Here is a 12,818-nt window from a genome sequence, read left to right as displayed (position 1 = left end):
TTCCGCCCAATTGGATGATTTGCATTCTAAATTTGGGTAAATCCGCCCAAATATCCAGTATTGGGCGCTTTTTTAGGAAGATTAAAAATTGGGCTACTTGAGACAAGTTTTCGCAACACTGACCATGGTTAGATGCACATACCTCAGGTATATGAACCGGCGTGGTGGCCTAGTGGTTAGAACGTCCGCCTCACGATCGGGGAGGTCGCGGGTTCGAATCCGGCCAGGCCATAAAGGCTTTTAAAATGGTACCTACTGCCTTCTTGCCAGGAGTTCGGCATTGAAAGAATGGAGTAGGAAAAGTTAAACACTTGGCTACCAGTGGAATAACCCCCTGCTACAGCTTTTCTGCTTGCAGACATGTAGCCTAGGGTTATGAAACGGAGATAGGCGCCGCCAAATGGGCCGAAAGGCTTGGGAAGGATTTAACTTTCAGGATGAAAACATTCTGTGAATCTAACCTTTACGGTCAGGTCAAGATTTTGCTACTGGTACAACGTAACCCAGTACTACCTGCCGCGCAGGGGGAGTAGAGGTATATTTACGTGCTGGTCACCCCACCATGGTTAGAGGCACATGCCTCGGGGGTCATTGCAGAAGCTTCCACGTAGCGATCTTTGGCAGATTTTTTTTATACATCAAATTCTACAACTCACTAGTAAAACTGCACTTTTGTGTATGTTGTACATAGATTTATGTGTGTAGGCTCCGATGATAAACTGATTTATTCTTGAATTGGCCATATTTTCCATGTCAGAATATCAATTGAATTAATATCATGTTCAATCTTGCTGAAGTTTGACTCTACTGGACTAATTGGAACATTTGAAACTCTACACTGGTCTGCCAAAGTCAAATAAATGAATGATTATATAGGAATAACAAGTCAAATAGACTCCTATAAGTCCTTAACTTTTGGTCCTTTCCTATATTTCTGAATTCATACAAAAGTACAAGCAAAAAATCAATACAAAATTAAGACTGTTGCAAGAAAACATGGTTGAGTGTATAATAAGCCCTATATAATTATTATATTCATGAGATTCTCGTGGTATGCAACAAAGGAATATGTGCTTATTAACCATCCTGCATGTAGGGCATATTTGTGCTGTGTTATCAGAGTTGGCATCAGACTTTTTTTTTGGGGGGGGGGAGTGAAAATCAACACATTTTGCAAAAAATTGCTGACTGCAAAGAGTGCAAATTTGTGTTAATTTTTTGATCCCTGTGGCACTGCCGCTGTGTATTAGGCCAGAAAACACACCTTTGTGGCAGACCCCAGGTGTCTGGGGTTGTAACAAAAGAAAACAATGTACATACTATTATAGATGAGTTGACCTCAACAAAGGCAAGGACTGGTATATTGATATGCTTGAGTGAACCCCATGCAACCACTACACTGTTCAATAGCCTTATAGTGATGTGTCAAGAGTTTTAAAAACATGAGCCCTGAACAAAATATGATGGGCAAAAAACAAAGGTAATTGTGATGATGCGTGCGCCTACTGCCAGGCATTGACGTCAGATATACATATATCATAAATACTAAATTGATGCAAAATGTACAATTAAAAACAAAATGGGATCAAGCAACTTAAAATGCAACAAAAAAGTTATGTTATAATAGATGGAATTGATTAAAAATACAATGCATATATATACAAGAATAAACTTTTAAAAGGATCTTTGTAAACCAACTTAAAGCTAAGAACTGGAATCGGTCACATCTGTTGTTTGTCAGATGAACAGAGCAATTTTGACATACATGTTATGTCAAAACGAACTCATGTTAAATGGTCAATATAGCCAATGGGGTTTTATTCACTTTACCTTGTTATTTTGGTTTAAACCTTTTCTGATAGTTATTACTATCAAGGTGAGTGAAACAAGTAGTATCCCACCTTCCCCACTCCCCATCTTGGAATGGAGCACATATTGTTTTTTAATGGGCCCTTCATTGTCAGGGTTTTATTTTGTAATAAACAAACCCATTTGGCTAGCACATCCTTATGTATTTACCCTAGATCCCACCATCTTCATTAGGACCCCTATCATACCCCTACCTAGCCTTTGTCAGAAGCTCAATTTGGCTTGGTCTGTGAGGGGCAAGTGCTTGGTGCAAGCCAAGGGCATTTGCGCAAACTGCAAGTGCATCAGCGTGCACCGCTAGCGCATCGACATAAGAGATTCCTGACTAGTGCGAACTTGGTACCATATAGGTCATTACAGCTAATGTTATACTCCTACATAGCCTAGACAGGTTGGGTTGGTCTCTTACCGCAGTCTGTGAGTGACACCAGACTCATGTATACCATTTTCGGTTACCTACCCACGCGGACCTACCCGATGTCTTGGTTATCCTGATTAGCTTTTGATGCAGACTTCACAAGGACTCTACCAGATGAATTGGGTGGTTGGATTAAGACGTTTGGATGTTTTGGACAGAGGGTGATGAAGGTGAATGACTCTTGATGATGTTGAGGGTGATGACTTGAAACCAATGGACTTTACAATCTTGTTTGAGTTTGCGACCACTATCATAGGACATGTGAAATGAGGTTGGGGACATATTTTAGGCTGGGCACAACTAGGGTAGTGTGGGGTGTCACCTAAAAGCACTTGACCACCCTATCCGTGACCGAGAGGTATCATTTGCCCGAACTTTTATGAATCTCAGGATGCTGTCAGTTTAGGTCATGTATTAGTGCACACCCCCACCGCACCGCTTAGGTGTGTATCTGGGGTGGGGGCCAGCAACCCCCACTCTAAGCTGCTGTGAACCACTGATTTGCCCATGTGGTTGTCTTTTATAGTGCCTATGTGCCTTAAAGTCATTTATCAATTAATATTGATTTGGTTAAGGAATTCTAGTTGAAGCATGGCTGGTAGTAGTCAATATGTACCCAAATTAAATTAGTGAAAATAAATTAGACCAATTTCCAAATTAGTATATTGCTTTTGTATTGTTTATGTTTGCTCTGTTTAATCACGTATTACTAGGCTATAAAAACATTTACAAAGAAAATTAAAACAAGCAAATTTTTTGTTGTTGAAGAAATTAAGGAAACTTTTGCTATTTAATAAATCGTTCGGACATGAATAGCCTATATAACAAGTTTCTTTTGGATATAATCAACAATTTCCAAATTGTACACCTTACTACTGATTATTCAGTATTAATATATGCTACAAAAATTATTATTCAAAAGAACCTTTTGGATTTTGAAATAAGCATTTGGATATTGGTAGCATTACACTTTTCAGAATTTTGGACATACATGAAATCAAAAATTAAACAAAATTGATTCCTATTCTTCAGAATCAATCATGGTATATGCGTCGCCTTTTGTTGTTTATTGTTATTGTATTGTTGTTTATGTCTGCACTGTTTGATCACGTATTATTAGGCTATAAAAACATTTACAACGAAAATTAAAAGAAATTACGGACACTTTTGAAACATAAATCGTTCGGACATGAATAGCCTATATAACTAGTTTCTTTTGGATTCCAGATTTTGGTATTATTCTTGTATACCCTGTGCACCCTAAGTTTTACGGTTAGAGCTAGTGTTAGGGTTATAATTAGGGTTGATTAGGATTAGGGTTATAATTAGGGCAGGTTAGGATTAGGGTTATAACTAGTGTGGGTTAGGATTAGGGTTAGCGTTAGCGTTATGATTAGGGTTGGTTTGGATTAGGGATAGGGTTATACATGTGCGCAGAGTATTCCAGAATTATTCCACGATTTTTTTCCTTTAGAACACCGGTTATCACATTTGGACGTTTTAAAAATTAAAACATTTTGATTCCTATTCAGAATCAATAATGGTATGTGCACCTGAATTTATGTTCTATTGTTTTGTCTGGTGTGGTGCTGTGCACATCACCCTGTACACTTTATGTCTGTATTGTTGTTTATGTCTGCGCTTATTAGGCTAGCGAACCTTCGGACTAGCGAGCCTTCGGACTAGCGAACATTCGGACTAGCGAACATTCTGACTGGCGAACATTCTGACTGGCGAACATTCTGACTGGCGAACATTCGGACTAGCGAACATTCGGACGAGCGAACATTCTGACCAGCGAACATTCTGACCAGCGAACATTCTGACCAGCGAACATTCTGACCAGCGAACATTCTGACCAGCGAACATTCTGACCAGCGAACATTCTGACCAGCGAACATTCGGACCAGCGAACATTCGGACCAGCGAACATTCGGACCAGCGAACATTCGGACCAGCGAACATTCGGACCAGCGAACATTCGAGTCAGCCAGCAGCCAAGGAGTCAGCCAGCAGCCAAGGAGTCAGCCAGCAGCCAAGGAGTCAGCATCAGCCAGCCAAGGAGTCAGCCGTCAGCCAAGGAGTCAGCCGTCAGCCAAGGAGTCAGCCGTCAGCCAAGGAGTCAGCCGTCAGCCAAGGAGTCAGCCGTCAGCCAAGGAGTCAGCGTCAGCCAAGAAGTCAGCCGTCAGCCAAGGAGTCAGCGTCAGCCAAGAAGTCAGCCGCCAGCCAAGGAGTCAGCCGCCAGCCAAGGAGTCAGCCGCCAGCCAAGGAGTCAGCCGCCAGCCAAGGAGTCAGCCCCCAGCCAAGGAGTCAGCCCCCAGCCAAGGAGTCAGCCGTCAGCCAAGGAGTCAGCCGTCAGCCAAGGAGTCAGCCAGCCAAGGAGTCAGCCGTCAGCCAAGGAGTCAGCCGTCAGCCAAGGAGTCAGCCGTCAGCCGTCAGCCAAGGAGTCAGCCGTCAGCCAAGGAGTCAGCCGACAGCCAAGGAGTCAGCCGCCAGCCAAGGAGTCAGCCGCCAGCCAAGGAGTCAGCCGCCAGCCAAGGAGCCACTGGCGAGTCAGCCGCCAGCCAAGGAGTCAGCTAGCGAACACTGGCGAACATTCTGACAGCGAACATTCAGACCAGCGAACATTCTGACCAGCGAACATTCTGACCAGAACATTCTGACCAGCGAACATTCTGACCAGCGAACATTTCTGACCGGAGCGAACATTCTGACCAGCGAACATTCTGACCAGCGAACATTCTGACCAGCGAACATTCGGACCAGCGAGCCTTCTGACCAGCGAACATTCTGACCAGCGAACATTCTGACCAGCGAACATTCTGACCAGCGAACATTCTGACCAGCGAACATTCGGACCAGCGAACATTCGGACCAGCGAACATTCGGACCAGCGAACATTCGGACCAGCGAACATTCGGACCAGCGAACAGCCAAGGAGTCAGCCAGCAGCCAAGGAGTCAGCCAGCAGCCAAGGAGTCAGCCAGCAGCCAAGGAGTCAGGCAGCAGCCAAGGAGTCAGCCAACGAGTCAGCCAGCAGCCAAGGAGTCAGCCAGCAGCCAAGGAGTCAGCCAGCAGCCAAGGAGTCAGCCAGCAGCCAAGGAGTCAGCCGGCAGCCAAGGAGTCAGCCGTCAGCCAAGGAGTCAGCCGTCAGCCAAGGAGTCAGCCAAGGAGTCAGCCGTCAGCCAAGGAGTCAGCCGTCAGCTAAGGAGTCAGTCAGTCCGTCAGCCAAGGGTCAGTCAGCCAAGGAGCCGTCAGCTAAGGAGTCAGCGTCAGCCAAGAGGAGTCAGCCGTCAGCCAAGGACCAGTCAGCCGTCAGCCAAGGAGTCAGCCGTCAGCCAAGGAGTCAGCCGTCAGCCGTCAGCCCGTCAGCCAGTCAGAGTCAGCCGTCAGCCAAGGAGTCAGCCGTCAGCCAAGGAGTCAGCCGCCAGCCAAGGAGTCAGCCAGCCAGCCAAGCCAGTCAGCCGCCAGCGAACCAGCGAACATTCGGACCAGCGAGTCAGCCTAAGAGTCATTCGGACCAGCGAACATTCGGACCAGCGAACATTCGGACCAGCGAACATTCGAGTCAGCCAGCGAGTCACAGCCAAGGAGTCAGCCGTCAGCCAAGGAGTCAGCCGTCAGCCAAGGAGTCAAGTCAGCCGTCAGCCAAGGAGTCAGCCGTCAGCCAAGGAGTCAGCCGTCAGCCAAGGAGTCAGCATCAGCCAAGAAGTCAGCTGTCAGCCAAGGAGTCAGCCGTCAGCCAAGTCAGAGTCAGCCGTCAGCCAAGGAGTCAGCCGCCAGCCAAGGAGTCAGCCGCCAGCCAAGGAGTCAGCCGCCAGCCAAGGAGTCAGCCACCAGCCAAGGAGTCAGCCGCCAGCCAAGGAGTCAGCCGCCAGCCAAGGAGTCAGTCAGCCAGCCAGGAGTCAGCCAGCCAGCCAAGGAGTCAGCCGCCAGCCAAGGAGTCAGCCAAGAGTCAGCCAGCCAGCCAGGAGTCAGCCAAGAGTCAGCCGTCAGCCAAGGAGTCAGCCGCCAGCCGTCAGCCAAGAGTCAGCCGTCAGCCAAGGAGTCAGCCGTCAGCGAACCAGCGAACATTCGGACCAGCGAACATTCGGACCAGCGAACATTCGGACCAGCGAACATTCGACCAGCAGCAGCCAAGGAGTCAGCCAGCAGCCAAGGAGTCAGGCAGCAGCCAAGGAGTCAGCCGTCAGCCAAGGAGTCAAGGAGTCAGCCGTCAGCCAAGGAGTCAGCCGTCAGCCAAGGAGTCAGCCGTCAGCCAAGGAGTCAGCCGGCAGCCAAGGAGTCAGCCGTCAGCCAAGGAGTCAGCCGTCAGCCAAGGAGTCAGCCGTCATCCAAGGAGTCAGCCGTCAGCCAAGGAGTCAGCCGCCAGCCAAGGAGTCAGCCGCCAGCCAAGGAGTCAGCCGCCAGCCAAGGAGTCAGCCGCCAGCCAAGGAGTCAGCCGTCAGCCAAGGAGTCAGCCGCCAGCCAAGGAGTCAGCCGCCAGCCAAGGAGTCAGCCGCCAGCCAAGGAGTCAGCCGCCAGCCAAGGAGTCAGCCAAGGAGTCAGCCAAAGGAGTCAGCTGCCAGCCAAGGAGTCAGCTGCCAGCCAAGGAGTCAGCTGCCAGCCAAGGAGTCTGCCGCCAGCCAAGCAGTCAGCCGAGGAGTCGGCCGTCAGCCGAGGAGTCAGCCGCCAGCCGAGGAGTCAGCCGCCAGCCGAGGAGTCAGCCGTCAGCCGCCAGCCGAGGAGTCAGCCAGCAGCCAACTTTCTCTCTCTCTCTCCCTCTCTCTCTCTCTCTACCTCTCTCTCTCTCTCTCTCTCCCTCTCTCTCCCTCTCTCTCTCTCTCTCTCTCCCTCTCTATCTCTCATTCGGACCAGCGAACATTCGAGTCAGCCAGCAGCCAAGGTCAGCCAGCAGCCAAGGAGTCAGCCAGCAGCCAAGGAGTCAGCCAGCAGCCAAGGAGTCAGCCGTCAGCCAAGGAGTCAGCCAAGGAGGCAGCCGGCAGCCAAGGAGTCAGCGTCAGAGTCAGCCGTCAGCCGAGGAGTCAGCCGTCAGCCAAGGAGTCAGCCAAGGAGTCAGCGTCAGCCGTCAGCCGAGGAGTCAGCCGTCAGCCGAGGAGTCAGCCGCCAGCCGAGGAGTCAGCCGCCAGCCGAGGAGTCAGCCGCCAGCCGAGGAGTCAGCCGCCAGCCGAGGAGTCAGCCGCCCCAGGAGTCAGCCGACAGCCGAGGAGTCAGCCGCCAGCCGAGGAGTCAGCTAGCCAACATTCGGAGCCGAGCGAAGTCAGCCGCCAGCCAAGCGAGTCAGACTAGCGAACATTCGGACTAGCGAACATTCGGACTAGCGAGGTTGGGGACATATTTTAGGATGGGCACACACTTACTAGGGTAGTGTGGGGTGTCACCTAAAAGCACTTGACCACCCTATCCGTGACCGAGAGGTATCATTTGCCCAAACTGTTATGAATCTCAGGATGCTGTCAGTTTAGGTCATGTATTAGTGCACACCCCCACCGCACCGCTTAGGTGTGTATCTGGGGTGGGGGCCAGCAACCCCCACTCTAAGCTGCTGTGAACCACTGATTTGGACATTCGGACTAGCGAACATTCGGACTAGCGAACATTCTGACTAGCGAACATTCTGACCAGCGAACATTCTGACCAGCGAACATTCTGACCAGCGAACATTCTGACCAGCGAACATTCGGACCAGCGAACATTCGGACCAGCGAACATTCGGACCAGCGAACATTCTGACCAGCGAACATTCTGACCAGCGAACATTCTGACCAGCGAACATTCTGACCAGCGAACATTCGGACCAGCGAACATTCTGACCAGCGAACATTCTGACCAGCGAACATTCTGACCAGCGAACATTCTGACCAGCGAACATTCGGACCAGAGAACATTCGGACCAGAGAACATTCGGACCAGCGAACATTCGGACCAGCGAACATTCGGACCAGCGAACATTCGGACCAGCGAACATTCGAGTCAGCGAACATTCGAGTCAGCCAGCAGCCAAGGAGTCAGCCGTCAGCCAAAGAGTCAGCCGTCAGCCAAGGAGTCAGCCGTCAGCCAAGGAGTCAGCCAGCAGCCAGGAGTCAGCCAAGGAGTCAGCCAGTCAGCCAAGGAGTCAGCCGTCTGCCAAGGAGTCAGCCGTCAGCCAAGGAGTCAGCCGTCAGCCAAGGAGTCAGCCATCAGCCAAGGAGTCAGCCGCCAGCCAAGGAGTCAGCCGCCAGCCAAGGAGTCAGCCGCCAGCCAAGGAGTCAGCCGCCAGCCAAGGAGTCAGCCGCCAGCCAAGGAGTCCGCCGCCAGCCAAGGAGTCAGCTGCCAGCCAGCCAAGGAGTCAGCCGCCAGCCAAGGAGTCAGCCGCCAGCCAAGGAGTCAGCCGCCAGCCAAGGAGTCAGCCAGCAGCCACCTTTCTCTCTCTCTCTCCCTCTCTCTCTCTCTCCCTCTCTCTCTCGCCCTCTCTCTCCCTCCCTCCCTCTCTCTCTCTCTCTCTCTCTCTCTGCTCCGTTTGATCACCTGCATCGCTAGGCTACACAAATTTGACAAAATTTACGAAAAAATTGCAGAAATCTTTTGCTTTTAATAAGCTTTTCGGATATCTTTTGATTTAGGTCACCATTTGGACATAACAAATCGATTCAAAATGAAAAAAAAATTACCAAAATTTACATATTTACAAAATTCAAAAAAGAATAGCCTATCACAACTTTCTTTCTTTTCGACATAATTGATCAAAAACTTCCAAATTTTACACCTTACTAGTTATGCTACAAAATGTTTATGAAGAAAGCCAAAACATTTTTTTTAAATAACTTTTGATAAAACCTTTTTAATACCGAAGTAGCATATATTACACTTTTGGCCATTTGGACATTCTAAAATTTTTCAAAATTTATGATTCTTACTCTTCGGAATCAACCTTTCAATTTATGTTGTGTATTGTTTAAATGTATGTCTGGTGGATTCGCCGCAGATTGCGTAGTCTATCTACTGACAAACCAGCGTGCGGACTGGGTTACTCGACTGCCGTCATGACTGGGTAGATAGCGGGGGTGTATACGATACTATATTTGAGTCCGCAGCTAAGACAGTATACGTAGTTCTGAAGTTGCCCAGCCACCCGTCTTTATTATTTTTTCACGCACCGGCCCTTGGAATTTCGTAAGCTTAGTCCTTGGGTGTTGCAGGCGTCTTGTCCCCCGGCTCATAGTAGTCTGGCTGCAATGCAAGGTATGACGGTTTGCCAGTTTTTAAAATACTTTTTTTGCTAATTATTGTTCTGGATGACAGTCCCAAATATATACAAATGAAGTTGGTGGCTGTTAGCATGATTATATAGGTTGAGGGTTAGTTACTTAGGTCAGTCATTTGCATATTTGAGATGTCGTATGAGGTTGCAACCATTTATATCGGCCCTGGCTAATTTTGAGATTTACAAAGCAAAGCTTATAAAGGAGTCAATTGACAATTAAATCAAAAATGTTGGAAATAATTTTGCATAAATTTGGACCAAAAGTTGACCAATTTGAAATTTGACTCCTGCTGGGAAGAATAACACTCATGCCAAAACCATCTAAACCTGATAATAGAACAATGTTTTGCAGCTGGACTATGGCACCTACCTTGTAGTTGGTTGTCGGGCTTACAATTGTGACTTGATCTAAACATCTAACATTATGGCTTATAAAAATAAAAAAAACAGATGTTCTTATATTTCAATTTCAAACAAATTATAGATTAAAAAAGGTACCGGCCGAAAGAAACCAGTAAATGGTCACCTTTTGTTTACATCTAGTCACAATTAACCAGAGGGTGCTATATATGTTTGAACAAACAAACATAAAAGACAAGACACCTGCATTTGTTTTTAAATCCAAGCATTATTCTTTCATTTTGGCCCCCACATATCTTGAGCTTATGTTATCGCCCAATTGGTTGTTTGTTTCTTTCTTTGTTTTTCCGGGCAGAAGCAAATTCATTAATCCACTATGCAGCTCAAACGCAATGGCTGAACAACTTCAAACGTGGTACGGTGATAGGGTATGGTGACCTCATGTACTGTATAGTTTTGTGTCACATTGTTTGCATATTTCTGAATACTAATGAGCTCATTTGCATTTTTGGCATACATTGTCATCCACTCTGCAGCTTAAACGCAATCACTAGTCAACTTCAAACTTGGTACGGTGATCATTTTATTTGCATATTTATGAATATTAATTAGCTCATTTGTATATTTTGCCTACATTTCCATTAATCCAGCTCATTAGCATATTTTGCCTACATTGTCATTAATCCACTCTGCAGCTCAAACGCAATCACTGATCAACTTCAAACTTGGTACGGTGATATAGGATGGTGGCCTGATGTCAGGGTTTGCAGGTTTTTGCCACAGGTGAAAAATATAAGCAATTAAAGAGTTTCCAAAACAACAGGAAACAAAAGGAAACTTAGCTATATCTCAAAATCGATATTTCCGAGTTCCGACTGATTTTGCTTGATCGCATCACAAATGTGACAATGCATCAAGTTAACAGTTTTCATTGAATGTGGAAAATAATACCATGTTAATTTACATAGTCAGACTACGTTAAAATGGAATCAAAGTAGTATCATACATGATATGATATAACATGAACATTTCTTGTATTTCAGTAACACCAAACTATTTTTTGAGCTGCCGTGAGATGTACATGGGATGGCGTATATACGGTAGGGTGATCTAGTTGACAATTTTCTTCGAAATCGTATTGGACTGCTTGGGTTGCATCTGGTGTCTAAATCTGAGAAGCTCAAGAAAATGATGTTTGAGAAGGATCCTTTACAGATGTGCGCCCACAAGCATGGTCATCATCATCCTTCAGCTGTGGAGCAGGTGACCACAAGATTTACCCATACGCATCAATCAGTGGCAAATACAGCTATCTGTTCAGCATGGTAAGTGGACTTAACCCTCACTGGAAGCCCCCCTTTTGAGAAATTGTCATGATTTTCATTACAGCTTTAATCCAATTTTGACATATTTGTATTTTGGCCACCCCACATATTGCTGGTTACCCCACATTTTCGGTTGTCCAAAGGAAAAAGACATCACAAGTAAGCGGTCAGTCAGTGCGTCCATCTGTTCGTCAGTGTGTGTTGGTTCAAATTTGGTCTCATGAACACGTACAGTTGAATCCTATTGCAAACATTATGTTTTGATGAATCAATAAGTGTGTAAAATATTGGATCCAACACATAATGATAAAATTGGATGCTTTACGCCCAATATTTATTGGTCTCGACTATGTCTTGTCCAATATTTTAAAACTCAGCTCAACCAATAAATATTGGCTCAATCGATCCAATGTTATATCAAACTTAGGTCATAGCTACACTATCGGATCCTTCATGTAGTAGTGGTGTTCAAGGCATATACAGAGGTCAAAGGTCATTTGCGGTCAACTTATCTGGGACTGCCATCCCTATTTTTGTAATTTGTAATAACAAAGTGGAAAAATTTCAGCTAGATTTTCTTTTTCTTTACAATAATTTTGCAGGTTGCCTGTGATGAGAAGGGCACCAAATGCTATACAGGTTTATGCATTTTGTGACTGAAGCTGCACAATAAGCCATTGTGAAAGTGACAGTCTGACTGGCATGTTGTTGGACAGAAAGAAAGTAAGTTTATAAATGTAAAACTAGCTTTTTGCATGTATATATGTAAAGCAGACTGGTATGTTGTGAATGGAACAGCAGAATAACGGAATGCATTGCCTTTGGAGATTTATATTACAGAAGGCTGGGAAGGGCGCTATAACCTCATTTTAGGCCCTTAAATGCTCATTAAAAAAAGAACTGCATCGAATTGTTTAACAAAATTTGCATCAAATATTGTAGTTAAATATAGCTAAAACAAAAATGTCCTAACCTTAGTGGTTATGAAACAAAGGTGTTTCGGACAAAATTCTGAATACTTCATAATATAATTACTCTGAATTTACTCTAAATTGGTGAGAACAAATGTGGCAGTACCTATATGATCTGTATTAAAAAACTAACCCAAAACATGTTTTATTTAGGTATAATGTTATAATTTCATTCAAACTGAGCCACATTTGGTCTTTTGTAATTTTTTCATTGTCATATAATAAGAGGACATGCTAATTTTTTTCTTATAGGACAAAATTCTGAAAACAATATGATAATTTACTCTGAATTGGTGAGAAGAAATGTGGCAGTGCCTGTATAATCTGTATTGATAAATAAAACTGACCGACATTTGGTCTTGGTAATATTGCATGACACATATAAGAATATTAATTGAGACAAACATGGTTTTGATGTCTTCTCCTGTAGATATGACAGTATCACTCACCCAACAGCCAATGCAAGCAAGGCTATACCAGGACCAGCAGTCATTGCTGCTGAGGCCGCCACCATCGCTGCAGCACAGAGCCAGCACGCTGGAAAGTATGCTGCTGCAGCCTGTAACACCTAGAACCTGCCTCAACTGGGTGCATCAGGTGCGCCTCAGGTAAGTAGGAATGGTGACTTACCA

The sequence above is a fragment of the Amphiura filiformis genome, chromosome 13 (assembly GCF_039555335.1).
Source record: "Amphiura filiformis chromosome 13, Afil_fr2py, whole genome shotgun sequence".
Lineage (NCBI taxonomy): Eukaryota > Metazoa > Echinodermata > Ophiuroidea > Amphilepidida > Amphiuridae > Amphiura > Amphiura filiformis.
This window is presented reverse-complemented; position numbering follows the sequence as displayed.